Source organism: Talpa occidentalis, unplaced genomic scaffold (assembly GCF_014898055.3).
Source record: "Talpa occidentalis isolate TD23 unplaced genomic scaffold, MPIMG_talOcc4v2.1 talOcc4.4, whole genome shotgun sequence".
Taxonomy (NCBI): domain Eukaryota; kingdom Metazoa; phylum Chordata; class Mammalia; order Eulipotyphla; family Talpidae; genus Talpa; species Talpa occidentalis.
In genome coordinates, this window is record NW_023604295.1 from 85,389,058 (window position 1) to 85,399,372 (window position 10,315).

Genomic DNA, 10,315 nt, shown 5'->3' on the forward strand with positions numbered 1-10,315 from the left:
TATTAAAAAAACTAGCAACAACAAATGTTGGCGAGGATGTGGAGAAAAAGGAACTCTTGTGCACTGTTGGTGGGAGTGCAAACTGGTCCAACCACTATGGAGAGCTGTGTGGAGATTTCTGGACCTACTAAACATAGAGCTTCCATATGATCCAGCAATTCCACTCCTAGGTATTTACCCAAAGGACACAGAAACATCAATTCCAAAGAGCACCTGCACTCCTATGTTTATAGCAGCACTGTTTACAATAGCTAAGCTTTGGAAACAACCCAAATGCCCAAAAATAGATGACTGGATCAAGAAGATGTGGTACATATATACCATGGAATATTACTCAGCATTCAAAAAAGATAAACACATGCAATTTGCAGCAACATGGATGGCACTGGAAGGGATCATGCTCAGCGAAATAAGCCAAAAAGAAAAAGAAAAATACCGGATGGTCTCACTCATAGCAGGAATCTAGAAAACTTAAATAAGGGACCAGGAAAATGAATATAAGAAAGTGAAAATCAAAATCAACAAAAAACTATGAACCAGAGACACTTTTTGGGGGGTGGGGGGCGGGAGGGGAAGGATTGGGGTCAGAATGGGGTGTTTGCAATTGTATGGGGGAATATAAAAATAAAGTTTAATATTTAAAAAAAAAAAAAAAAGAAGCAAATTGCAATTGTATGGGGAATATAAAAATAAAATTTATTAATTAAAAAAAAAGAAAAAATAAAATTAATGGAATTATTGAGCAGTTGAGCGCTGGGCTGCGAAGCTGCCTGCAGCCTCTGTAGTGCCGGTTCTATCCCTGGCTGTCAGCGAGGGTCCCACATGGTGTGACAGACCTCTCCTGCCACGCCTGCTGCTCCTTTCAGCAGTGTATTTCATCGGTCTGTCTGTTCTGTTCTCCGCTCTGGCTCTGGTGAATTCTCTCACCCGCCCGTGCTTCTGACTGTACCCAGGGCTTGTATAAATAAATAAATAAATCAAAAAAAGAAAGAAATTCCCATTTAAAAAAAAATAATTAAACACTAAGTAGTAAACTTAACGAGGTAGGCGAAGTACCCATATAATGAAAACTATAAGACATTTTGTTAATATTTTATTTTATATAATTCTTACATCATTTTTCATTTTTGCTCAATGTGTGCATTTTCATTTTGGTTATATTCCCCATAAAATTGCACCCCCCTTATTTTCACCCTAATCCTTCCTCTCCTTTCTCCCCCCCACCCCCCACAGTGTGTCTCTGGTCCATAGTTGCTTGTTGATTTTGATTTTTACTTTGTATTAATTAGTCTTTTTCCCGGTCCCTTATTTAGGTTTTCTAAATTCCTGCTATGAGTGAGACCATCTTGTATTTTTTTTTCTTTCTGACTTATTTTGCTGAGTATGATCTTTTCTAGCTCCATCCATGTTGCTGCAAACTGCATGTGTTTATCTTTTTTGATTGTGTATAGGTACCACATCTTCTTGATCCAGTATTCTATTTTTGGGCATTTGGGTTTTTTCCATAGCTTAGCTATTATAAATAGTGCTGCTATAAACATAGGGGTGCAGGTGTCCCTTGGAATTAATGTTTCTGTGTCATTTGGGCAAATACCTAGGAGTGGAATTCCTGGATCATATGGAAATTCTGTTTAGTAGGTCAAGAAATCTCCACGCAGCTCTCCATAGTGGTTGGACGAGTTTGCACTCCAACCATCTTCTCTGACCATGAAGGCATCAAACTAGAAATAAACCATAAAAAGAAGTCAAGGAACTCTCCTATCTCATGGAGACTGAAACCCACACTAATGGAAGACCACTGGACTAATGAGGAGATCAAAAAAGAAATTAAAATAATACTTTGAGTTGAATGACAAGGAGGACACCAATTTCCTAAACGTATGGGATACAGCAAAAGCAGTAATAAGAGGAAAATATATAGCAATAGAGGCTCACATCAAGAAACAAGAAAGAACTCAAAGAAACAACCTAATCTCAAAGCTCAAAGAACTAGAAAAAGAACAAGAAAACCCCAAAACCAGTAGAAAAAAAGAAATAATAAAAATCAAAGCAGAAACAAATGAAATCAAAACTAAAAAAAAAAAAAAAACAACAATCCAAAAGAGCAATGAAACCAAGAGCTGGTTCTTTGAAAAAATAAATAAAGTAGACAAACCCCTAGCCAAACTCACAAAGGAAAAATGGGAGAAAGCACAAATAAATAGAATCACAAATGACAGAGGAGAAATCACAACAAACTATAAGACATTTTTAAAAGATGATATAAAGAAATGGAAAGATATTCCCTGCTCATGGATTGGAAGAATTAACATTGCTAAAATGGCCATTTTACCCAAAGCAATACACAAATCCAATGCAATCCCTACCAGGGCTGTAATGGCATTCTTCTAATAAATATAGCATTACTGAAAATCATATGGAACCAGAAAAGACTCCAAGACTTATACTATACTACAAAACTGTATTCATCAAAACAGTATGGTACTGAGACAAAAACAGACACACATATGAATGGAATAGAACTGAGAGCCTAGAAATAAACCCACATTTCTATTTGCACTTTATCTACTACAAAGGAACCAAGAGACTACAGTGGAGGGAGGAGAGTTTGTTCAACAAATGGTGTTGGGAAAACTGGACAGCTACATGTAGAAGAATGAAACTAGGCTTCCGTCTCCCACTGTACATAAAAATTAACTCCAAATGAATTAAAGGTATGAATTTGTGTTCTAAAACCTTAAATACATTGAGGATGATAAGCAAAATACTTCTGTATATTAGATGTTTTTGTGGATTCATCTCTAGCCGTAAGAGAAACAAAAGGGAATATAAATAAATGGGACTACATCAAACTAAAAGTTTCTGCACAGTGAAAGAAACAAATAGAACAGAAAACAAAAAAATATATATATAGAACAAAAAGTCATCCAAGTGAATGGGAGAAAAATTTTGTATACCATACATCTGACAAAAAGATAGCCAATCAAAAAATGAACAGAAGAGCTAAATAGACTTTTCTCCAAGGAAGAAATGAAGATGAACAAGAGACACATGAAAAAATGCTCACCATCACTTATCATCAAGGAAATGCAAATCAAATCCACAATCTCATCCTTGTAAGAATGACCTATGTGAAAAAAGGACTAGAAACAACAGTTGTTGGCAAGAATGTGGAGAAAACAAATTCTTGGACACTCTTGTTGGGAATATAGACTGGCACAATCCCTATGGAGAACAGTATGGAAGGTTCTCAAAATATTAACCATAGATTTATCATATCTTCCAACAAACATTTACCTGAAGAATGCAAAAACATGAATACAAAGGTAGATATGCACTTCTATATTCATTATAATGTTATTTACAATAGCCAAGCTATGGAATAAATGTTAAGTGCCAAGGAAAAGGGAGCAGATTAAGAATATAGGATGCAAATATACAAGTTGGAATATTACTCAGCTATTAAAATTGTTGAACTCTCGACATTTGTGAAATTATGGATAGAAATGGTAAGCATAATATTAAGTGAAATAAGTCAGAAGGAGGAAGACAAATTAAAAAAAAAAAGAGCCTAGAAATATGACTGCAAAATTGAGGCTACTAGAGTGGGAGGGAGAGAAAACACATTGGAGTAGTGGCACAATGGACTAAGTTGGAAGGCTGTGGGTGCCTTGTTGTGTGTGTAGTATGATGACATGCAGCTGAGGAAGTGTGATCCTATGCTTCTAAGTTACATACAATGTTGTAAACCAATGTTACCTCAATTAAAATATATTTAAAATAAATAAATGGATAAATAAGAAAAATATTCTTAATTATTGAGAATGCATCCCAAAGGACTCTCAGCTTATACTAAACTTGATTTCCCTATATAGTATGAAGCAAGAATATAAAGAACAGCATGGACTGAGGGTAACTAGAATTAAGCAAGTAGAATAAACTGTCTCTGAGGTTCCCTGAACCAGACCCCACCTCTGACAGAGCCTCAGCAAAACACAATGCTTGGTAGTTCCACTGGATCACCACAGATGAGACAATTCACCTAAACACATTGGTACCACCAGTTACTTATTCTGTCCAGACAGACTGAAAGACAAACTAGGCTCAAGTTGACACTAACCCAAAATCCTTTCTGGAAAGTTGCAGTGATGTCTTTAGCCACAGACAGCAACTGGAGGTGTAGTCAGAACTGTGCCCAATCCTCTGAGACAAAGAAACCTGGGAAGCTGATAAGATAGACTAGTGGCTCTGTCATTCACCAGGGTGTTTCTTTAGCTCCAAGTATAGGGTATCTCTGATGAGATAAGTGAACAAATTGTAACGGACCAAGCTGAGTCTTTTGCTTGTGCCCTGAAAGCTAAACTCAACCATGAAGATATCTCTACATGAGTTTATAATATGAGGTGGCCACCAAGTGAGTCTATAATTTGGTTAGCACCCCAACTAGAGGGAGCGCTAACTGGAAGGTGGAAGGAATGTAAGGGAAAAGTGTGGTTCAAATTTCTAGGTTCACGGAGGTGCCGTGTGGTCTAGGTGAAAATGAGTCAAGGTATTTGATTTTCTCAGCAATCAGCATACGCTTGTTTCTGATACCACTATCAACCTCCAAGGGGCACAGAGAATTTGTATTAGGATATGACACCATCAATTTCCAAATACCCAGGAATATAGTTGGATCAAGTTAACAGTTGATCATGAGGAGGTGGTACAGGGAAAGACAACAAAAACTGATTAGAATTTAGTTCTACTTGTTCTTAATTTTTAGTTCAGGGGAATTTTTTTTTTGCAAAATGGAGGGGATCTTGCAACACTTTGTGATGTAGTTAGAAGACCCCTATTATGCATTTTCAGGCTAGCAGATTGGCCCAGGGCAAGGAACCAAGCCCACCCTGGGAGCCTGGGAGCAGTGCAGGAGCTCAGATGGCCCCTACCCATGGCAAGCTAACCCAAGGGACAGTCAGAAGGACTCTGTCTGCTTTTGGGAAGCCACCATCCAAGGAAGGGTCTCTGTGACTGCAGTCATTCCAGGGGTTGGGGGTGGGGGGTGAATGGCTGCCTGACAATACCGTTTGGAGTGAGGGTTTGCATCTGGGACTCTCTCAAATTGTTTCTTGCTTCTTTTTTTTTTTTTAAAGATTTATTTATTTATTTATACAAGAACCGGGGTACAGGCCAGATGTGTGGGAGGGTGAGAGGATTCACCAGAAACAGAGCAGGGAACAGAACAGGCAGACTGACGAAGTACACTGCTGAGCAGCGGGTGAGACAGGAGAGGTCTGCTCTCCATGTGGGACCCTCGCCGCCTGGCCGGGATTGAACCGGCACTGCAGAGGCTGTGGACAGCTTCACAGCGCTGTGCTCAACCATCTGCACCACCAGGGGAAGCCCTGTTTCTTGCTTCTTTAACCTATAATGCTTCCCTCCACCAGACCCCTTTCCCAGGTCCCAAACCACAGGGTTGCTGACTACCAACTCTGCTATTCCTACGTCCACAGGAGTCCTGAGTCCAATATCCCTCCCACAAAGCATTTCCCCACAACCCGCCCTGGCGTCAGACCCAACTCTACTGCTCCTAAGTCCATGCTGCTGTGCTAGCTCAGGGCACTAGAGCCTAAATTTGTTTGGGCATCTTAGTCCTGCCTTTTCCCAGACCATCACCACCATTTGTCCATGTGTCATGGCAGTCTCAGGCACTTAGATCTGGAAAATGTCCCTGGACCTCTAGTCTAAAAAGCACTATAACACTAAAAGTATCCTCATTCCTATTGATTGTACAGCACTGCACATACAAACCTCAGATAGTGTGAACTTACGAAATCATAATGACATGTGCTGTCATTTTCCTGTGAGAGACCTGGAGACCAGGACTACCCACCCAGTAATGAATGATATTATGGTTTGTTTAGGAAGATGGGGCTCAGTGTGGTTAGAGCAGCAGAATTTCCTGTGCCTGAGAAGGTTTCAGAATTGTCAGAGATAAAATACTAAAATTGCTGTTGGCTATCAGCAATGAAGAAGTTTGATATTATCTTTGATGTTTGATAACTCAGGACCAGAAAACAAACTCCCACATTTCCAGAATCCTTGCCAACTCTTAAGATCATCAGAATCCTGAAGCTAAGTCTTGAATTAACTGAGATTAAGTTAATTAAAAAGAAATTTAATCCTGCAAATCTGAATCTCCAGAATGAATTTAATTTCCTGATACTTAGATAATTGAGTAATCCAGTTCTATTATTTGTTACATATACTACCATATATGCATCAAGAATGCATTTTTCCCATACTCTCTATATGTATTTACCTACTTATGTATCTATGATAGTAAAATCTAGGATCACTAGGTGGTACTAGAAAGCTATCTTTTGCTTTTCGTTCTACATCTTGAACACCATTTATTTTAACAATTATGAACTACTGTAATAACAAAAATCTGCAAATGTTGTGATGGCAGGAATTGGGTGCATGTGAGGCTGTGTTTATATTTAAAAGTCATAAAAAGAGACTCTCTGGAAGATGCTACCAACTAATTTATATTCTTCTTTTTCTTAGCCACTATTATGTCATCATATAATTGCCCAAACATCAAATAGCATATACTAAAACATCAAACACTAATATATTCAGTCCTCATGGAGAAAAAATTTAAGTAAATAAGGTCACTTAGGTATCGGAGTTTAATGTATAAATAGGTATTTCTATAGGCTGTGTCTGAAAATCACCTGTAACAACCTTAAACTATCCCAAACACTAAAGCTCAATCCCCAAGTGTGAACATGATAAGTTAGTGAAGGCAGCACGTTAAGCACTTGCTGTCTCAGGTTGCAGATGACTGAGGAGACGAGGAAAACTACATAGTTTTCCAGTTTTATTTTTATTTCGATGTAATTTTAAAGAGACACACAGTAAAAGGGGAAGAAGAGGCTAACAGGGAAGAACTTTCTAAGCAAAATGACAGTGTAGAAGAGGAAGTCCCATGTCGCAACCCTGATCACTGATTGGGAGCATGATGATGCAGGTTGAAGGAAGGAAGGAAAGAAGAAAACAATGACTTAAGGTGACTAATGTGAGGCTAGTCCATGGTCCAGTGACAGAGGAAATTTACTTTGCTAGGAAGTAAAACCACTATATGATTTTGAAGATAGGATTAATATAAATATGTCAGCTGGCATAAGTTCCTATAGAACTATAAAGGAATGATTCTTATAGAATTCATGTCAAGAGTTGGTGGTAAATATCAGGTGTAGAAATAATGATACTTAAAGAATTTAACTGTGATGTGTAAAATATATCGGATAAGAATTTGATGTATTAAGTAGGGTTGGGAGTGTGAATGTCCTTAGGTTTCTCTCCCTGGAGAATGTTAAGGAGTTGGCTCATAAAAGGGAGAATCTACTCACAGAACCATCCCCTGGATCTCCCTCCTGGGTCTCTTTAAAGAGAAGAAACATCAAAAACCTACTGAAAGCAGAATTGCTTATCAGTAAATATATATATTTCCATTTTATTAAGGAATCCAGTTTTTAAGGCTTAGTTCAAATTTATCCCTGCATGTAGTTGACATAGGATTAGATACATTCTCCTATAGCTTGATGGTATATTATTTATACTACATAAAATATTGAATTTCTTTTCCACATGGCATGTTTAATACTTTGAAAATATAATACTTTGTCTCTCATTGATATTTTTCTTTAAAATCTTCACAAGCAAAATCCAGGTACTCACTGAATCTGGGTGATGAGTATCTGGCTGCTCTTCACTTTGAAATATGTTTGAAAATAATGATTAGCAAGCATTAAGGTCTTAGCAACATAAAGTCAGTTTCTGCACAAATTAAGTTAGTAAGCCTACTGCATATGTTGGACAAGTTAAGAAGAAAGTGTCCATTTGGAAATGTAATAAACTTGTTTGGAGGAATCATTTGAAAGTTGTCAACTTCATTTAAAAGCAGTCAACTTCAACAATATCACCAGAAGAAAGGTTAGTCTTAACCTCTGGTGAAGAAGGTTAAAAGAATATTCACTTGCCAGGTGTTTTGGGGACATTTATTGCATGCCTAATTTGAAAAATTGACTCATAACTAACTCTGAAAGGAAAGGGTCATTTAATTAAAAGGAGACTGTATTAGCTAGTTGGAGCTGCCCTGACAAAAAATACACAGACTAGATAGCTTAAACAACACAAATTCTAGAAACTGGGAAGTCCAACATGAACATACTGCAGTTTCTTGTTTTGGTGAGAATTTCTTTCCAGAATATGTCACCTTCTCACTATGTACTCACCTGGTCTTTCCTCAATACGTGTGTGTGTGTGTGTGTTTAGAAAGAAAGTGGTAAAGTGATATCACAAGTTCTTTTATGTCTTCCCATCATAAGAGCCCCACCACAAGATCTCATCTTAATTATCTTTTAAAGACCCCATCTCCACATACTCTCATTTGGGGGATAAGGTTTCAACATGTAAGTGTGTGTGTGGGTTGCGGGGCACAAACATTTAAATCATAACAGAGATGTAAGGGACTTGAGAGTTATGTGGCAAAATCTGTGTGAAATCCAACTCACTCAAGTCTTTTCAAACTCTCCCCTTCCTGTCCCTTCCCTGAAACAGTTGGTCCATTACTCAGGGTGGTAGAGCCCAGAGTTACTGGATGCCACCTGTGCCTTCACACTCATTTTTAGTGCCTTTATGTTCTCCTGCCCATAAGACCAAACTTATGAACTATTTCCAGAAAGTTTAAAATAAATTCTAAGGACTTTGAGGGGAATTTCCATTTTAATAAAGTTGCCTAAAAAGAAATCTCTTCTAGTGCCATTTCTAGAAACACTAGAGTTAGTGAGGAGTTTGCAGATTTGGGATTCATTTCATTATGACCTAAAACACCACATAAAGGTAATCACATCTCACTCTGCTTGAGATTGACCTTTTTTGAGTATTAGGTAACACATGAGCAGGAGAAAATTATGCCTTAATGATAACTTGTCAGTGTAATTAGTGAGTGGAACTTTAGCTATGACAAATAAATCAAGGCATTTAAAAATCAATTATTTTATAGATGAAAAAAATGAAAGGATAGCTCAGTTGAGTGGATTGTCCAATACTGTATAGTTACATGAGAATGCAACACAAGAATGCTTTTCTACACACCATTTCAAATTAGTGCTTATAGAATAAGTAAAAAAGTATTAGGCTTTTCTGCCTTCTCTCCATGCACGCTCACTCAACCAAACCTCATCGCTCTCTGCTTGCCACAGCAGTGCATCCTGGCCACAGAATTAGAGTGGAGTTGGTGTTGGTGGGAACCCAGTTTCAACAGGACCCATCTTCTTTGATCTGGGGGCCTTCTGCAGTGGCAAGAAGAGAGGCCAAGGCAGCAGAGGACGGCGGTGTGGAGTGGTGTGGTGTGGAGTGGTGTGGTGCGGAGTTCAGCAGAGTACTGCGAATAACAGCGGAGAACATGAAAACAGCTAAAACACCAACACCAACACCGCTGCTTGAACCAGTGATGTACTTACCAGGTTTGGGAGGGCTGCATTGCAGTGCTCCAGTCCTGCCTCACATCATTAGACATCAAATTCAGCCTCTGGCACCTTGGTAACCAGCTTTGGTGCTTTAGGGGAGCAAAAGCAGGGGTGAAAGAAGTGTATTGGTAACTGGCATTCTGAAATTGAGTCATGGCATAGCCCACAGTCATGTATGAATTGTAACAGATACTAGCATGCGCCTCGAGGCACTGCTTCTAATCCTTGCAACAGCAGAAGTGTTTGGTATCTAGTATGGGGGTGGTGATGCACTCGTGACTTCAATGTTGCTTCCTGTGCCTCTGTGGGACTTTGGTTGGATGGGTAAGCATCCTTGGGGTGCAGGCACACAAGAGATGGGATTTGAAATATTTGTCAAAGGTGTGACTCCAGGGCAAGGAGTCCAACCAGACACTGATGTTAGACACTGATCTAACTTCTTTTCTGAGTCCTTTCCAAGGAATCCAACAGAATTTTTATCTACTTCAGGGAACAGCCTGATTTGGTGTGCAGAGTACAGAAACCAATCTCCCAGACTGGCTGTGAAGGTTGGATAGCTATCCACCCCATCAAACCATGACAATTTCCCAGAGCCTAGCTTCAATAACACTTCTCCATCACTTCCCAGTTAAGACTCACTGCTTAAAAAAACGAGCCTTGGGCAGTGTGCAAGAGGATGAGGGCTAGGTGTATACAACAGCAGCAGGCAGAGGTGATAATCTTATGCTGGGGTTGGGGAAGCACAAATAGAGTCTGGAACAGGAAGCTACCAAAAAGTAATGTACAATCACAAA